Genomic DNA, 20,232 nt, shown 5'->3' on the forward strand with positions numbered 1-20,232 from the left:
CAACACCTGCAGTCTTCAGAGAAGAGGAGATACAACACTAACAGTCTTCAGAGAAGAGAAGATACAACACTAACAGTCTTCAGAGAATAGGAGATACACTAACAGTCTTCAGAGAAGAGGAGATACAACACTAACAGTCTTCAGAGAAGAGGAGATACAACACTAACAGTCTTCAGAGAGAAGAGGAGATACAACACTAACAGTCTTCAGAGAAGGGGAGATACAACACTAACAGTCTTCAGAGAAGAGGAGATACAACACTAACAGTCCTCAGAGAAGAAGAGATACAACACTAACAGTCCTCCGAGAAGATGAGATACAACACTAACAGTTTCCAGAGAAGAGGAGATACACTAACAGTCTTCAGAGAAGAGGAGATACACTAACAGTCTTCAGAGAAGAGGATATACACTAACAGTCTTCAGAGAAGAGGAGATACAACACTAACAGTCTTCAGAGAAGAGGAGATACAACACTAACAGTCCTCAGAGAAGAAGAGATACAACACTAACAGTCCTCCGAGAAGATGAGATACAACACTAACAGTTTCCAGAGAAGAGGAGATACACTAACAGTCTTCAGAGAAGAGGAGATACACTAACAGTCTTCAGAGAAGAGGAGATACAACACTAACAGTCTTCAGAGAAGAGGAGATACAACACTAACAGTCTTCAGAGAGAAGAGGAGATACAACACTAACAGTCTTCAGAGAAGAGGAGATACAACACTAACAGTTTTCAGAGAAGAGGAGATACAACACTAACAGTCCTCAGAGAAGAAGAGATACAACACTAACAGTCCTCCGAGAAGAGGAGATACAACACTAACAGTCCTCCGAGAAGAGGATATACAACACCTGCAGTCTTCGGAGAAGAGGAGATACAACACTAACAGTCTTCAGAGAAGAGGGGATATACTAACAGTCTTCAGAGAGGAGGAGATACAACACTAACAGTCTTCAGAGAAGAGGAGATACAACACTAACAGTCTTCAGAGAGAAGAGGAGATACAACACTAACAGTCTTCAGCGAAGAGGAGATACAACACCTGCAGTCTTCAGAGAAGAGGAGATACAACACTAATAGTCTTCAGAGAAGAGGAGATACAACACTAACAGTCTTCAGAGAAGAGGAGATACAACACTAATAGTCTTCAGAGAAGAGGAGATACAACACTAACAGTCTTCAGAGAAGAGGAGATACAACACTAATAGTCTTCAGCGAAGAGGAGATACAACACCTGCAGTCTTCAGAGAAGAGGAGATACAACACTACCAGTCTCCAGAGAAGAGGAGATAAAACACTACCAGTCTCCAGAGAAGAGGAGATACACTAACAGTCTTCAGGGAAGAGGAGATACAACACTAACAGTCTTCAGAGAAGAGGAGATACAGCACTAACAGTCTCCAGAGAAGAGGAGATACAACACTAACAGTCTTCAGAGAAGAGGAGATACAACACTAACAGTCTCCAGAGAAGAGGAGATACAACACTAACAGTCTTCAGAGAAGAGGAGATACAACACTAACTGTCTTCAGAGAGAAGAGGAGATACAACACTAACAGTCTTCAGAGAAGAGGAGATACAACACTAACAGTCTTCAGAGAAGAGGAGATACAACACTAACAGTCTTCAGAGAAGAGGAGATACAACACTAACAGTCTCCAGAGAAGAGGAGATACAACACTAACAGTCTCCAGAGAAGAGGAGATATAACACTAACAGTCCTCAGAGAGAAGAGGAGATACAACACTAACAGTCTTCAGCGAAGAGGAGAGGAGATTCAACACCTGCAGTCTTCAGAGAAGAGGAGATACAACACTAACAGTCTTCAGAGAAGAGGAGATACAACACTAACAGTCTTCAGAGAATAGGAGATACACTAACAGTCTTCAGAGAAGAGGAGATACAACACTAACAGTCTTCAGAGAAGAGGAGATACAACACTAACAGTCTTCAGAGAGAAGAGGAGATACAACACTAACAGTCTTCAGCGAAGAGGAGATACAACACCTGCAGTCTTCAGAGAAGAGGAGATACAACACTAACAGTCTTCAGAGAAGAGGAGATACAACACTAATAGTCCTCCGAGAAGATGAGATACAACACTAACAGTTTCCAGAGAAGAGGAGATACACTAACAGTCTTCAGAGAAGAGGAGATACACTAACAGTCTTCAGAGAAGAGGATATACACTAAAAGTCTTCAGAGAAGAGGAGATACAACACTAACAGTCTTCAGAGAAGAGGAGATACAACACTAACAGTCCTCAGAGAAGAAGAGATACAACACTAACAGTCCTCCGAGAAGATGAGATACAACACTAACAGTTTCCAGAGAAGAGGAGATACACTAACAGTCTTCAGAGAAGAGGAGATACACTAACAGTCTTCAGAGAAGAGGAGATACAACACTAACAGTCTTCAGAGAAGAGGAGATACAACACTAACAGTCTTCAGAGAGAAGAGGAGATACAACACTAACAGTCTTCAGAGAAGAGGAGATACAACACTAACAGTTTTCAGAGAAGAGGAGATACAACACTAACAGTCCTCAGAGAAGAAGAGATACAACACTAACAGTCCTCCGAGAAGAGGAGATACAACACTAACAGTCCTCCGAGAAGAGGATATACAACACCTGCAGTCTTCGGAGAAGAGGAGATACAACACTAACAGTCTTCAGAGAAGAGGGGATATACTAACAGTCTTCAGAGAGGAGGAGATACAACACTAACAGTCTTCAGAGAAGAGGAGATACAACACTAACAGTCTTCAGAGAGAAGAGGAGATACAACACTAACAGTCTTCAGCGAAGAGGAGATACAACACCTGCAGTCTTCAGAGAAGAGGAGATACAACACTAATAGTCTTCAGAGAAGAGGAGATACAACACTAACAGTCTTCAGAGAAGAGGAGATACAACACTAATAGTCTTCAGAGAAGAGGAGATACAACACTAACAGTCTTCAGAGAAGAGGAGATACAACACTAATAGTCTTCAGCGAAGAGGAGATACAACACCTGCAGTCTTCAGAGAAGAGGAGATACAACACTACCAGTCTCCAGAGAAGAGGAGATACAACACTACCAGTCTCCAGAGAAGAGGAGATACACTAACAGTCTTCAGGGAAGAGGAGATACAACACTAACAGTCTTCAGAGAAGAGGAGATACAGCACTAACAGTCTCCAGAGAAGAGGAGATACAACACTAACAGTCTTCAGAGAAGAGGAGATACAACACTAACAGTCTCCAGAGAAGAGGAGATACAACACTAACAGTCTTCAGAGAAGAGGAGATACAACACTAACTGTCTTCAGAGAGAAGAGGAGATACAACACTAACAGTCTTCAGAGAAGAGGAGATACAACACTAACAGTCTTCAGAGAAGAGGAGATACAACACTAACAGTCTTCAGAGAAGAGGAGATACAACACTAACAGTCTCCAGAGAAGAGGAGATACAACACTAACAGTCTCCAGAGAAGAGGAGATATAACACTAACAGTCCTCAGAGAGAAGAGGAGATACAACACTAACAGTCTTCAGCGAAGAGGAGAGGAGATTCAACACCTGCAGTCTTCAGAGAAGTGGAGATACAACACTAACAGTCTTCAGAGAAGAGGAGATACAACACTAACAGTCTTCAGAGAATAGGAGATACACTAACAGTCTTCAGAGAAGAGGAGATACAACACTAACAGTCTTCAGAGAAGAGGAGATACAACACTAACAGTCTTCAGAGAGAAGAGGAGATACAACACTAACAGTCTTCAGAGAAGGGGAGATACAACACTAACAGTCTTCAGAGAAGAGGAGATACAACACTAACAGTCCTCAGAGAAGAAGAGATACAAAACTAACAGTCCTCCGAGAAGATGAGATACAACACTAACAGTTTCCAGAGAAGAGGAGATACACTAACAGTCTTCAGAGAAGAGGAGATACACTAACAGTCTTCAGAGAAGAGGATATACACTAACAGTCTTCAGAGAAGAGGAGATACAACACTAACAGTCTTCAGAGAAGAGGAGATATAACACTAACAGTCCTCAGAGAAGAAGAGATACAACACTAACAGTCCTCCGAGAAGATGAGATACAACACTAACAGTTTCCAGAGAAGAGGAGATACACTAACAGTCTTCAGAGAAGAGGAGATACACTAACAGTCTTCAGAGAAGAGGAGATACAACACTAACAGTCTTCAGAGAAGAGGAGATACAACACTAACAGTCTTCAGAGAGAAGAGGAGATACAACACTAACAGTCTTCAGAGAAGAGGAGATTCAACACTAACAGTTTTCAGAGAAGAGGAGATACAACACTAACAGTCCTCAGAGAAGAAGAGATACAACACTAACAGTCCTCCGAGAAGAGGAGATACAACACTAACAGTCCTCCGAGAAGAGGATATACAACACCTGCAGTCTTCGGAGAAGAGGAGATACAACACTAACAGTCTTCAGAGAAGAGGGGATATACTAACAGTCTTCAGAGAGGAGGAGATACAACACTAACAGTCTTCAGAGAAGAGGAGATACAACACTAACAGTCTTCAGAGAGAAGAGGAGATACAACACTAACAGTCTTCAGCGAAGAGGAGATACAACACCTGCAGTCTTCAGAGAAGAGGAGATACAACACTAATAGTCTTCAGAGAAGAGGAGATACAACACTAACAGTCTTCAGAGAAGAGGAGATACAACACTAATAGTCTTCAGAGAAGAGGAGATACAACACTAACAGTCTTCAGAGAAGAGGAGATACAACACTAATAGTCTTCAGCGAAGAGGAGATACAACACCTGCAGTCTTCAGAGAAGAGGAGATACAACACTACCAGTCTCCAGAGAAGAGGAGATACAACACTACCAGTCTCCAGAGAAGAGGAGATACACTAACAGTCTTCAGGGAAGAGGAGATACAACACTAACAGTCTTCAGAGAAGAGGAGATACAGCACTAACAGTCTTCAGACAGAAGAGTAGATACAACACTAACAGTCTTTAGACAGAAGAGTAGATACAACACTAACAGTCTTAAGAGAAGAGGAGATACAACACTAACAGTATTCAGAGAAGAGGAGATACAACACTAACAGTCTTCAGAGAAGAGGAGATACAACACCTGCAGTCTTCAGAGAAGAGGAGATACTACACTAATAGTCTTCAGCGAAGAGGAGATACAACACCTGCAGTCTTCAGAGAAGAGGAGATACACTAACAGTCTTCAGAGAGGAGGAGATACAACACTAACAGTCTTCAAAGAAGAGGAGATACAACACTAACAGTCTTCAGAGAGGAGGAGATACAACACTAACAGTCTTCAGAGAAGAGGAGATACAACACTAACAGTCCTCAGAGAGAAGAGGAGATACAACACTAACAGTCTTCAGAGAGAAGAGGAGATACAACACTAACAGTCTTCAGAGAAGATGAGATACAACACTAACAGTCTTCAGAGAAGAGGAGATACAACACTAACAGTCTCCAGAGAAAAGGAGATACACTAACAGTCTTCAGGGTTAGAGGAGATACAACACTAACAGTCTTCAGACAGAAGAGTAGATACAACACTAACAGTCTTCAGAGAAGAGGAGATACAACACTAACAGTCTTCAGAGAAGAGGAGATACAACACTAACAGTCTTCTGAGAAGAGGAGATACAACACTAACAGTCTTCAGAGAAGAGGAGATTCAACACTAACAGTCCTCAGAGAAGAGGAGATACAAAACTAACAGTCATCAGAGAAGAGGAGATACAACACTAACAGTCTTCAGAGAAGAGGAGATACAACACTAACAGTCTTCAGAGAAGAGGAGATACAACACTAACAGTCTTCAGAGAAGAAGAGATACAACACTAACAGTCTTCAGAGAAGAGGAGATACAACACTAACAGTCCTCAGAGAGAAGAGGCGATACAACACAAACTGTCCTCAGAGAGAAGAGGAGATACAACACTAACAGTCTTCAGAGAAGAGGAGATACAACACTAACAGTCTTCAGAGAATAGGAGATACAACACTAACAGTCTTCAGAGAAGAGGAGATACAACACTAACAGTCTTCAGAGAAGAGGAGATACAACGCTAACAGTCTTCAGAAGAAAAAAAATACAAATTAAGTCAAAAAAAGAGAGGAAGGAGAAGCATGGTGTCAATTTTCAAGGGAATAATTTTGATAGTGGTACAATATGCAAAATGCTATAATGTACACTTGTTACAGGACTCATAAAAACTATATGAAGATGAGAATGGAGTAGATCTTACCTGTGCTATGTAGAGTCTGGAGATGAGCGTCTGTATCTCAGTGGAACCAACCAATGATGGTTTTTCCAATGCCCATTCGCTGTTTATATATACTTCATTGTGCTTCCCCAATTCAAAGGTAATCCTAGATGGTCTGTTTTCAGTGATGCCTCAACCAATGAGATTACACGGAGGCAGCGACGCCTACAATACAAGCAAGCTTTCAGAGAAATGACAGCCAGGCTTTTGACCAATAAGGCTATTCCAAGTTGCACAATTAGACAAACAGGAACTTGGCATCATCTCAGGGTTGTTGGCATGATATCAGATTAATTAGAAGAATCAAGTTTTTTTTTTATATGTTGTGGTCTCTGCTCCTGTGCTCTGTGCACTATGCAGTGTACACCTTCCCACTCGCACACAGACACCACCCCCTCCCCTGATACTTAAAACAACAAATAGATGAAAGATCACTTCTTCCCCTCTGACATCAAGCAGTTTCAACTGGCTATTTGCATTTGAGGTTTAGTCATATGGACACCGATACACATTGAGACATTATTTTACTGAAATAGATACCCTTTTTATATCTCAACTCCCAAAATTCAGAACAGAACAGAACAGACCCTACTAAAACGGGAGTATCAATGAACATGATTGTGGAAAATGAATGCTCAATTCTGTCGCGTGCGGCATCGCGGTACCATGTCAATCTAGCAGCATTTTTGCCACAGACTGTTATGCGCTAGCTGTCTAGTCTGTGTTTTATAAATGTGCAATGAACATAAAAAAATATGCAATTGTATACATAGCCGCGGGAAGTAGAGGTGCTGAGGGTGCCGCAGCACCCCCTGAAAAATCTGAATAAAAACAATATATAATAAAACTAAAAAAGATAGACATACAGTTGAAGTCGGAAGTTTACATACACCTTAGCCAAATACATTTAAACTCAGTTTTTCACAATTTCTGACATTTAATCCTAGTAAAAATTCCCTGTCTTAGGTCAGTTAGGATCACCACTTTATTTTAAAAATGTGAAATGTCAGAATAATAGTAGAGAGAATTATTTATGTCAGCTTTTATTTCTTTAATCACATTCCCAGTGGGTCAGAAGTTTACATACACTCAATTAGTATTTGGTAGCATTGCCTTTAAATTGTTTAACTTGGGTCAAACGTTTCGGGTAGCCTTCCACAAGCTTCCCACAATAAGTTGGGTGAATTTTGGCCCATACCTCCTGACAGAGCTGGTGTAACTGAGTCAGGTTTGTAGGCCTCCTTGCTCGCACATGCTTTTTCAGTTCTGCCCACACATTTTCTATAGGATTGAGGTCAGGGCTTTGTGATGGCCACTCCAATACCTTGACTTTGTTGTCCTTAAGCCATTTTGCCACAACTTTGGAAGTATGCTTGGGGTCCACTTTGCGACCAAGCTTTAACTTCCGGACTGATGTCTTGAGATGTTGCTTCAATATATCCACATAATTTTCCTTCCTCATGATGCCATCTATTTTGTGAAGTGCACCAGGCCCTCCTGCAGCAAAGCACCCCCACAGCATGATGCTGCCACCCCCGTGCTTCACGGTTGGGATGGAGTTCTTCGGCTTGCAAGCCACCCCGCTTTTCCTCCAAACATAACGATGGTCATTATGGCCAAACAGTTCTATTTTTGTTTCATCAGACCAGGGGACATTTCTCCAAAAAGTACGATCTTTGTCCCCATGTGCAGTTGCAAACCGTAGTCTGGCTTTTTTTATGGTGGTTTCGGAACAGTGGCTTCTTCCTTCCTGAGCGGCCTTTCCGGTTATGTCGATATGTGACTTGTTTTACTGTGGATATAGATACTTTTGTACCTGTTTCCTCCAGCATCTTCACAAGGTCCTTTGCTGTTGTTCTGGGATTGATTCGCACCAAAGTACGTTCATCTCTAGGAGACAGAACGCGTCTCCTTCCTGAGCGGTATGACGGCTGCGTGGTACCATGGTGTTTATACTTGCGTACTATTGTTTGTACAGATGAACGTGGTACCTTCAGGCGTTTGGAAATTGCTCCCAAGGATGAACCAGACTTGGCTGATTTATTTTGATTTTCCCATGATGTCAAGCAAAGAGGCACTGCTTTTGAAGGTAGGCCTTGAAATACATCCACAGGTACACCTCCAATTGACTCAAATTATGTCTATTAGCCTATCAGAAGCTTCTAAAGCCATGACATTATTTTCTGGAATTTTCCAAGCTGTTTAAAGCACAGTCAACTTATTGTATGTAAACTTCTGACCCACTGGAATTGTGATACAGTGAATTATAAGTGAAATAATCTGTCTGTAAACAATTGTTGGAAAAATGATTTGTGTCATGCACAAAGTAGATGTCCTAACCGACTTGCCAAAACTATAGTTTGTTAACAAGAAATGTGTGGTTGAAAAACTAGTTTTAATGACTCCAACCTAAGTGTATGTAAACTTCCGACTTCAACTGTATATAATAAAATAAAAAAAGTAAAATAAAAATATTTTATCACAAAAATAGTACACTGGGCCTTTACTAGTCCTGTATTAGCGGACCTACAGTGGGGGAAAAAAGTATTTAGTCAGCCACCAATTGTGCAAGTTCTCCCACTTAAAAAGATGAGAGAGGCCTGTAATTTTCATCATAGGTACACGTCAACTATGACAGACAAAATGAGGAAAAAATTTCCAGAAAATCAAATTGTAGGATTTTTAATGAATTTATTTTCAAATTATGGTGGAAAATAAGTATTTGGTCAATAACAAAAGTTTCTCAATACTTTGTTATATACCCTTTGTTGGCAATGACACAGGTCAAACGTTTTCTGTAAGTCTTCACAAAGTTTTCACACACTGTTGCTGGTATTTTGGCCCATTCCTCCATGCAGATCTCCTCTAGAGCAGTGATGTTTTGGGGCTGTCGCTGGGCAACACGGACTTTCAACTCCCTCCAAAGATTTTCTAGCTAGGCCACTCCAGGACCTTGAAATGCTTCTTACGAAGCCACTCCTTCGTTGCCCGGGCGGTGTGTTTGGGATCATTGTCATGCTGAAAGACCCAGCCACGTTTCATCTTCAATGCCCTTGCTGAAGGAAGGAGGTTTTCACTCAAAATCTCACGATACATGGCCCCATTCATTCTTTCCTTTAAACGGATCAGTCGTCCTCGTCTCTTTGCAGAAAAACAGCCCCAAAGCATGATGTTTCCACCCCCATGCTTCACAGTAGGTATGGTGTTCTTTGGATGCAACTCAGCATTCTTTGTCCTCCAAACACGACGAGTTGAGTTTTTACCAAAAAGTTCTATTTTGGTTTCATCTGACCATATGACATTCTCCCAAGCCTCTTCTGGATCATCCAAATGCACTCTAGCAAACTTCAGACGGGCCTGGACATGTACTGGCTTAAGCAGGGGGACACGTCTGGCACTGCAGGATTTGAGTCCCTGGCGGCGTAGTGTGTTACTGATGGTAGGCTTTGTTACTTTGGTCCCAGCTCTCTGCAGGTCATTCACTAGGTCCCCCTGTGTGGTTCTGGGATTTTTGCTCACCGTTCTTGTGATCATTTTGACCCCACGGGGTGAGATCTTGCATGGAGCCCCAGATCGAGGGAGATTATCAGTGGTCTTGTATGTCTTCCATTTCCTAATAATTGCTCCCACAGTTGATTTCTTCAAACCAAGCTGCTTACCTATTGCAGATTCAGTCTTCCCAGCCTGGTGCAGATCTACAATTTTGTTTCTGGTGTCCTTTGACAGCTCTTTGGTCTTGGCCATAGTGGAGTTTGGAGTGTGACTGTTTGAGGTTGTGGACAGGTGTCTTTTATACTGATAACAAGTTCAAACAGGTGCCATTAATACAGGTAATGAGTGGAGGACAGAGGAGCCTCTTAAAGAAGAAGTTACAGGTCTGTGAGAGCCAGAAATCTTGCTTGTTTGTAGGTGACCAAATACTTATTTTCCACCATAATTTGCAAATAAATTCATTAAAAATCCTACAATGTGATTTTCTGGAATTTTTTTCTCAATTTGTCTGTCATAGTTGACGTGTACCTATGATGAAAATTACAGGCCTCTCTCATCTTTTTAAGTGGGAGAACTTGCACAATTGGTGGCTGACTAAATACTTTTTTCTCCACTGTATATAGACATCTGTATAATTAAGAACAGTATCTTGCAGGAATCAATAGTTGGAATTGTAAGAGTTGTTGCCCTGTCCCTTTCTCTGTGATCGTCATTCTAATGGAATCCAGAAAGAACAAAACCCTGTCCTCAAACATTTACATCAAAAGGTTCAAAGTTATGGGCAAAGACCCAAAATATCCACATCAAAGAAAATATTTTTCTTGATCAAATAACATAGAAAACCACCACTTTTTGTGCAGTATTATTTTACCGTCCTTACAAACCACTTAATGTAAATGTACATTACTGTATTGTACAGAGGCTGGTCATCTAGGTTTCTACCTGTAGACTTTCTATCACCATGAAGAAAAACAATGCACAATACAGTAATTGAATACATTGAGACATGAAGTGGTTTGTGATGATGTGATGTGATGATGTGGCTCAGTTGGTAGAGCATGGCACTTGCAACGCTAGGGTTGTTGGGTTCAATTCCCACGGGGGACCAGTATGAAAATGCATGCACTCACTACTTACTGTAAATTGCTCTGGATAAGAGTGTCTACAAGAAACTGGAAAACATACCAAGCAAGTATTTTTATATTCCACAAGTATTATCAGATTAACTGTTTTGTACAGAACATTATTACACTCAAGCTACAAATGCTCGTAAACACTCAAATAGAAATCACCCCCCCCCCCCCCCCCCTTCCCGCATTTGTTTGTATAAGGAATTGGCACATTGTTCTGAGAAATAAGCTCATTTTTATCCACGTAGGCCACTTGATTTCACCATCTAAACAAAGTGAACAGACTATTTTGTTCAAACAGTTGGAGACAGACAGGGGGGTGTAATTCATAACTGTTCAACTGTTCTACCTTGTTAGCAAGCAAATAGATCCAAGTTGGCTAGACTTTAAATAGAAACATTTGCTGGCTACTCACTAGCAGTGGGCTTTTTTTGAGAAATTGTTTGAAACCTGTGTTCATTTTCTATAATGCCTGCTACCAGACGTTGGTCATTATTACATTTTACATTTACATTTTAGTCATTTAGCAGACGCTCTTATCCAGAGCGACTTACAGGAGCAATTAGGGTTAAGTGCCTTGCTCAAGGGCACATTAACGTCATTTAGCAGACGCTCTTAGCCAGAGCGACTCACAAATTGGTGCGTTCACCCTATAGCCAGTGGGATAACCACTTTACAATTGGGGGGGGGGGGGGGGGGGTAGAAGGATTCCTTTATCCTATCCCAGGTATTCCTTAAAGAGGTGGGGTTTCAAATGTCTCCGGAAGGTGGTGAGTGACTCCGCTGTCCTGGCGTCGTGAGGGAGCTTGTTCCACCATTGGGGTGCCAGAGCAGCGAACAGTTTTGACTGGGCTGAGCGGGAACTATGCTTCCGCAGAGGAAGGGGAGCCAGCAGGCCAGAGGTGGATGAGCGCAATGCCCTCGTTTGGGTGTAGGGACTGATCAGAGCCTGAAGGTACAGAGGTGCCGTTCCCCTCACTGCTCCATAGGCAAGCACCATGGTCTTGTAGCGGATGCGAGCTTCAACTGGAAGCCAGTGGAGTGTGCAGAGGAGGGGGGTGACGTGAGAGAACTTGGGAAGGTTGAACACCAGACGGGCTGCGGCATTCTGGATGAGTTGTAGGGGTTTAATGGCACAGGCAGGGAGGCCAGCCAACAGCGAGTTGCAGTAGTCCAGACGGGAGATGACAAGTGCCTGGATTAGGACCTGTGCCGCTTCCTGTGTAAGGCAGGGTCGTACTCTCCGAATGTTGTAGAGCATGAACCTGCAGGAGCGGGTCACCGCCTTGATGTTGGCGGAGAACGACAGGGTGTTGTCCAGGGTCACGCCTAGGCTCTTCGCACTCTGGGAGGAGGACACAGCGGAGTTGTCAACCGTGATGGCGAGATCATGGAACGGGCAGTCCTTCCCCGGGAGGAAGAGCAGCTCCGTCTTGCCAGGGTTCAGCTTGAGGTGGTGATCCGTCATCCATACTGATATGTCTGCCAGACATGCAGAGATGCGATTCGCCACCTGGTTATCAGAAGGGGGAAAGGAGAAGATTAGTTGTGTATCGTCAGCGTAGCAATGATAGGAGAGACCATGTGAGGATATGACAGAGCCAAGTGACTTGGTGTATAGGGAGAAAAGGAGAGGGCCTAGAACTGAGCCTTGGGGGACACCAGTGGTGAGAGCACGTGGTGCGGAGACAGCTTCTCGCCACGCCACTTGGTAGGAGCGACCGGTCAGGTAGGACGCAATCCAGGAGTGAGCCGCGCCGGAGATGCCCAGCTCGGAGAGGGTGGAGAGGAGGATCTGATGGTTCACAGTATCAAAGGCAGCAGACAGGTCTAGAAGGACAAGAGCAGAGGAGAGAGAGTTAGCTTTAGCAGTGCGGAGAGTCTCCGTGACACAGAGAAGAGCAGTCTCAGTTGAATGACCAGTCCTGAAACCTGATTGGTTTGGATCAAGAAGGTCATTCTGAGAGAGATAGCAAGAGAGTTGGCTAAAGACGGCACGCTCAATAGTTTTGGAAAGAAAAGAAAGAAGGGATACTGGTCTGTAGTTGTTGACATCAGTGGGGTCGAGTGTTGGTTTTTTGAGAAGGGGAGCAACTCTCGCTCTCTTGAAGACGGAAGGGACATGGCCAGCGGTCAAGGATGAGTTGATCAGCGAGGTGAGGTAGGGGAGAAGGTCACCGGAGATGGTCTGGAGAAGGGAGGAGGGGATGGGGTCAAGCGGGCAGGTTGTTGGGCGGCCTGCAGTCACAAGTCGCAGGATTTTATCTGGAGAGAGAGGGGAGAAAGAAGTCAAAGCATAGGGTAGGGCAGTGTGAGCAGGACCAGCAGTGTCATTAGACTTAACAAACGAGGATCGGATGTCGTCAACCTTCTTTTCAAAGTGGTTGACGAAGTCATCCACAGAGAGAGAGGAGGGGGGGGGGGGGGGGGGGGAGGATTCAGGAGGGAGGAAAATGTGGCAAAGAGCTTCCTAGGGTTAGAGGCAGATGCTTGGAATTTAGAGTGGTAGAAGGTGGCCTTAGCAGCAGAAACAGATGAAGAAAATGTAGAGAGGAGGGAGTGAAAAGATGCCAGGTCGGCAGGGAGTTTAGTTTTCTTCCATTTCCGCTCCGCTGCCCGGAGCTCTGTTCTGTGAGCTCGCAGTGAGTCATCAAGCCACGGAGCTGGAGGGGAGGACCGAGCCGGCCGGGAGGATAGGGGACACAGAGAGTCAAAGGATGCAGAAAGGGAGGAGAGGAGGGTTGAGGAGGCAGAATCAGGAGATTGGAGGGAGAAGGAGTGAGCAGAGGGAAGAGATGATAGGATGGAAGAGGAGAGAGTAGTGGGAGAGAGAGAGCGAAGGTTGCGGCGGCGCATTACCATCTGTGTAGGGGCAGAGTGAGTAGTGTGGGAGGAGAGCGAGAGAGAAAAGGAAACAAAGTAGTGGTCGGAGACATGGAGGGGAGTTGCAGTGAGATTAGTAGAGGAGCAGCATCTAGTGAAGATGAGGTCGAGCGTATTGCCTGCCTTGTGAGTAGGGGGGGACGGTGAGAGGGTGAGGTCAAAAGAGGAGAGGAGTGGAAAGAAGGAGGCAGAGAGAAATGAGTCAAATGTGGACATAGGGAGGTTGAAATCCCCCAAAACTGTGAGGGGTGAGCCATCCTCAGGAAAGGAACTTATCAAGGCGTCAAGCTCATTGATGAACTCTCCAAGGGAACCTGGAGGGCGATAGATGACAAGGATATTAAGCTTAAATGGGCTAGTGACTGTGACAGCATGGAATTCAAATGAGGAGATAGACATATGGGTTAGGGGAAAAATTGAGAATGTCCACTTGGGAGAGATGAGGATTCCTGTACCACCACCCCTCTGACCAGATGCTCTCGGGGTATGCGAGAACACATGGTCAGACGAGGAGAGAGCAGTAGGAGTAGCAGTGTTTTCAGTGGTGATCCATGTTTCCGTCAGCGCCAGGAAGTCGAGGGACTGGAGGTTGGCATAGGCTGGGATGAAGTCAGCTTTGTTGGCAGCAGAACGGCAGTTCCAGAGGCTGCCTGAAACCTGGAACTCCAGGTGTGGGCTGCGTGCAGGGACCACCAGGTTAGAGAGGCAGCAGCCACGCGGTGTGGTGCGTTTGTGTAGCCTGTGCAGAGAGGAGAGAACAGGGATAGGCAGAGGCATAGTTGACAGGCTGTAGCAAATGGCTACAATAATGCAGAGGAGATCGGAATGAAATGAACTAAACATCTGGGAGAGAAACTTATACCTCAGAAACTATAATTGTTTCACTGAACCACCCGAGCAAAAACTCTACCAACTTCCACCTTAGAAATCAGAATTGTTGTGAACCACAGCGGTTCAATGTTTAAAGGAATAGACTCAACCCACTTTATTCAGCTAGCTAACTATGACACCATAGCTAACTAGCATGCTAGCATCCAAAAAAAAACACCGTTTAGCACCAACACTTGGTCACAACAAACCACCAATAGTGGTTTGTTGTTTTTAACGTTGGCTAGCTTTAACTCCCAAATATAACTCTCCCAACTTCCACCTCAGAAGCTATAATTGTTGTAAACTACAGCGGTTCAATGTTTCTAGGAATAGACTAACTCAGTTTATTCAGCTAGCTAACTAGGTGCAGTATTATTCCGTGAAAAACGTCCGGGCACCTAGTCATAAGACGCCACAGCCAGCTAGCATGCCGGGCTCCAACTACACGGTTTAACGCCAATACTCTGCCACAACAAACCACCAGTGTATCAACGCGCAAGCAGATCGTTCGTGTCCGTGTCGAACGTTGTGGGTTAGTCCCGACAGCTTGAGCGAGTCCGTCGTCAACTTATTCAGCCAGTTAGTTAGCTAGAATAGTTAGCAAACTAGCTAGCCATTGCTTTCAGACAAAGAAGAACCCCTCCTTTCACGGCACGAACACACATAGAGAGCCAAACGAACGTTAACTAGTCACCCATGTCCCAAATTCCTTGAACGACTCGGGCTATCAATATGTAAAAAGCAAAACAAATGTAGGTTATGACTTACCCCTATCAGCTACTGTTAGCTAGCCAAGTGCAAAGCTAGCCACTGAATTGACTCAGCCAGTTCGCGTCTGTTCACACGGTCGTTCCAGCTATTGTTTACTAGTAGCCAACCAGGTAGCAACAAGCTAGCTAATATTTCAAGCACAGTAGCCACTTGCTACCTAACGTTAACGGTTCAGACAATGAGGTTAGGAAAGAGCTGAATGGTAGGCAATTATTGTATGTAATTATTGTAGGCAGCCAGCTGGCGTAATTACAGGCACTCTCAGGCGTGAAATAACTGTACCGTTGCTAATAGCTACTCGCCAGCTAGTCCCGGTGGTGGGTTAGCTAGCTAGCTTCGTGCAACGCTGGGCACAGCCGAATACAATACTAACCTACAATAATTACATACAACAACCCACAATAACTAACTACAATCTAAATACGTAGTTTAAGCCTTACTCGACGAAGCCCAAGCTATGTGTAAAGCCAAGCTAACCCGACGCCAAGCCAAGTTGACTCCCCGTCCGTGAATACTTAAACAATACGTAAACAATACAATACTTACCTACAATAATTGTCTACGGTTCCTCCTCTTGGGGACAACAGTGCTGTAAGTCACATCATCACCATTGCACATCCATTATTAGTGGATGTGCATGGTTCTGGTTACATTTGTAACAAAAAATGGCATTTACATAGCAACACTTGAAAGCAGATCAGGTGATTATTGAAAAAAAGCAGGTTAAACTATTTTGATAAAATAATACAATTATTAGTGGGTCTAATGGTTGAATGCTTATAATTAGCCTAGGTGTAATTTTACAAGCCCGAAATTCATTAGATTATTCCCGACTGGTTGAAATGCAGTGTATTAACCGTTTAATTGTGCAACAAAGCTTATTTAGAAGAAATATATATATATATATATATATATATATATATATATATATATATATATATATATATATATATTCAGACCCCTTGACTTTTTCCACATTTGGTTACTCTACAGCCTTAATCTAAAATTGATAAAATATTACCTACACACAATACCCCATAATGACAAAGTGAAAACATGTTTTTAGAAATTTTAGCAAATGTATTAAAAATAAAAACAGAAATACCTTATTTACATAAGTATTCAGACCCTTTGTGATGAGACTCGAAATTGAACTCCAGTGCATCCCGTTTCCATTGATCATCCTTGAGATGTTTCTACAACTTGATTGGAGTCCACCTGTGGTAAATCTAATTGATTGGACATGATTGGGAAAGGCACACACCTGTCTATATAAGGTCCCACAGTTGACAGTGCATGTCAGAGCAAAAACCAAGCCATGAGGTCGAAGGAATTGTCCGTAGAGCTCCTAGACAGGATTGTGTCGAGGCACAGATCTGGGGAAGGGTACCAAAACATTTCTGCAGCATTGAAGGTCCCGAAGAACACAGTGGCCTCCATCATTCTTAAATGAAAGAAGTTTGGAACCACCAAGACTCTTCCTAGAGTTGGCCGCCCGGCCAAAGTGAGCAATCGGGGGAGAAGAGCCTTGGCCAGGGAGGTGACGAAGAACCCAATGGTCACTCTGACAAATCTCTAGAGTTCCTCTGTGGATACGGGAGAATCTTCCAGAAGGACAACCATCTCTGCAGCCCTCCACCAATCAGGTCTTTATGGTAGTGGCCAGACGGAAGCCACTCCTCAGTAAAATGCATATGACAGCCCGCTTGGAGTTTGCCAAAAGGCACCTAAAGACTCTCAGACCATGAGAAACAAGATTCTCTGGTCTGATGAAACCAAGATTGAACTATTTGGCCTGAATGCCCAGCCAGAGCCCGATCGAACATCTCTGGAGAGACCTGAAAATAGCTGTGCAGCAACGCTCCCCATCCAACCTGACAGAGCTTGAGAGGATCTGCGGAGAAGAATGGGAGAAACTCACCAAATGCAGGTGTGCCAAGTTTGTAGCGTCATACCCAAGAAGACTCGATGCTGTAATCGCTGCCAAAGGTGCTTCAACAAAGTACTGAGTAAAGGGTCTGAAATCTTATGTAAATGTGATATTTCCGTTTTTTAATTTTTAGCAAAAAAAAATTAAAACCTGTTTTTGCTTTGTCATTATGGGGTATTGTGTGTAGATTGATGAGGGGGGAAAAACTATTTAATCAATTTTAGAATATGACTGTAACGTAATAAAATGTGGAAAAAGTAAAGGGGTCTGAATACTTTCCCGAAGGCACTGTATATATAGTGAGTCGCACATAAGTTGCCATATCGCCCAGCCCTAAGCTGGTGGCACATGTTTTCGACAAATACCATAATTTGTCATCAATTTATACATAAACTTCTATTCTATTATGTATTATATTGTTCATTTTTGTATTTGAAATTGTTCCATTCTTTTTTTACATACAATACTAACTATTACTGTATTTGTAAATAACATGAATAATAAATAATATGTGAAATATCCCTCTCCTTTTTAGATACATCCTTCCTTTCCTCTCTTTGTACCCCTGCATGTTTTACTTGTCAAATGTTTGCCTTTGCATTTCAAAAAGCAGCCAAAGGCTTTGTCTCCCGAACTTTAATCCAAGCTACATTTATTTTCCATCCCCCCCCCAGGTGACGATCATCATCTACCTGTCAGTGGTGGGCTCTCTGCTACTCTACATGTTGTTCCTGCTGCTGGTTGAACCTCTCATCCGTAAACATGACCCCTACATCCAACCCCTTCACAACGAGGAGGACTCTGAGGTATATGAACAGATATACACCACACAGAGGAAACAAACTGGGGTTAGTAGGTGAAGATATGGTCTCTGCTTCTTAACATCTGCAACACAATGTTACGTCTGTAGGGAGGCTGTGGGATGTGAGGGTTATGAGGAACAATTCTACAGGTTTGCTGGTTTTTTCGTCACTAACACTCTATCTGTCTCTCTCTCTCTGTCTCTCTCTCTCTCTCTCTCTCTCTCTCTCTCTCTCTCTCTCTCTCTCTCTCTCTCTCTCTCTCTCTCTCTCTCTCTCTCTCTCTCTCTCTCTCCCCCCCCCCCCCCCCTTAGCAGCCTGAGTATGCTGCTGCTGCCCAGGGAGGCAGAGGTAACACGGTACTGGAACGGGTAGAGGGGGCCCAGCAGCGTTGGAAAAAACAGGTCCAGGAACAGCGCAAGACTGTCTTTGACCGACACAAGATGCTTAGTTAAACCCCAATGTCTGACTTCAGATCAGAGGCTAGAGTCACCTCCCAAGCTTTGTCCACATCTGCTGCTGTTGTACTGTCATTAGCTACATTGTTGTTGTTCAGGATTTCAGTTCCTTTGCCATTTCAGTACGTTCCCAGCGCATTTAGGATTGTTTATGAGCGTTACGGTAATTCTGTTTGGAACGGTCGCTGGTCCAATGTCCTTTGTTACCAAAATGGTGGTTGCTGTCATGAGAATATAGATGTGTATCAAAATGAGGAGTATAGCCAAACAGCATAGTGTAAGTTGTGGTTGCATCATCATCTCTGCATCATCTGCATGGAAAGATCAAACGGAAAATGGAACTGGATATATTGCAAACACAGTATCAAAAATAAGCTGCTTAAGAATATTTTTAACAAGCTTAAGCACCTTTTTTAAAATCATTTTTAATCCTCATTGTAGCATTGTTGTATTGTGAAGCTACCTCAGCGCACCAGATACTTTAGGTAGGCTGAACGCTTGTGAATGATAGGCTCACTAAATAGGCTGCCGGTATGTAATTGGTTACCTTAATTATTAGCTGGTGCCAAGCAATGTTCATTCCTTAGTTTAAGCACGACGCCAGGACAGCGGAGTCACTCACCACCTTCCGGAGACATTTGAAACCCCACCTCTTTAAGGAATACCTGGGATAGGATAAACTAATCCTTCTACCCCCCCCCCCCCCCCCCCCCTAAAAAAATAAAAATAAAAATAAATAAATTGTAAAGTGGTTATCCCACTGGCTATAGGGTGAATGCACCAATTTGTAAGTCGCTCTGGATAAGAGCGTCTGCTAAATGACGTAAATGTAAATGTAAATGTAAGCACTGTTTATCAGAACCACAGCTCACTGCTTGTGGTTCATTTTGCACTTCGTGATGATATCCTTTGCACTTAAAGACACAAGAAAGGAAAAGGTATTCCTTTATTTAGCCATGTAATGATGATTGATAGTTTGGCTGGCTTTGAAATATTTGTTGTTTGAGAGGCTGTCTCTACCTGGAGTGGACACAGACAAGTGACACCTCTGAGGATGCTAAATGTGAATGGCTTAGCTTTTAACGCTCATTGTAATGTAGTAATTAACTGTAGAATCACTGGTTAATATTTTTTGGAATCACTGGAATGCCAAAGGGCTTTATATGATTCCAGAGTGGAATGTTGCAGTCAGTGGATTGTCTCACATTCCATTAACTAGCACTAACTGAGGCTCTGTGCAATGTGTGTGCAGGGGGGTTATTTCCAGTCACAGGTCAAGTTATGCTAGCCTGCTTTACCTCAAACACACACACATTGAGAATTGATTAAAATGTCTGTTTAATTATTTAATTATTATTTAATTTATGTTTTAGCTGATGTATTTTAAAGCAGATGTACTCTTAATTGACATTGTTTTTATATGATAGGCCTGTATGTTGATGTTAAAGACATCAACTGATATGTGTGTTTTGATATAGGCTAGGATTTTATTACATTGTTTATCATTTCATTTGGACTCTGTTATCAGATCTTGCAATGTTGAAATAATGTCTGTGTAATTGTCTACATCATGCTTGGAAAACAGTAAAAATGTCCCTTGGTTGAGCTTA

Source organism: Coregonus lavaretus (genome assembly GCF_964263955.1).
Source record: "Coregonus lavaretus genome assembly, chromosome: 20".
Taxonomy (NCBI): domain Eukaryota; kingdom Metazoa; phylum Chordata; class Actinopteri; order Salmoniformes; family Salmonidae; genus Coregonus; species Coregonus lavaretus.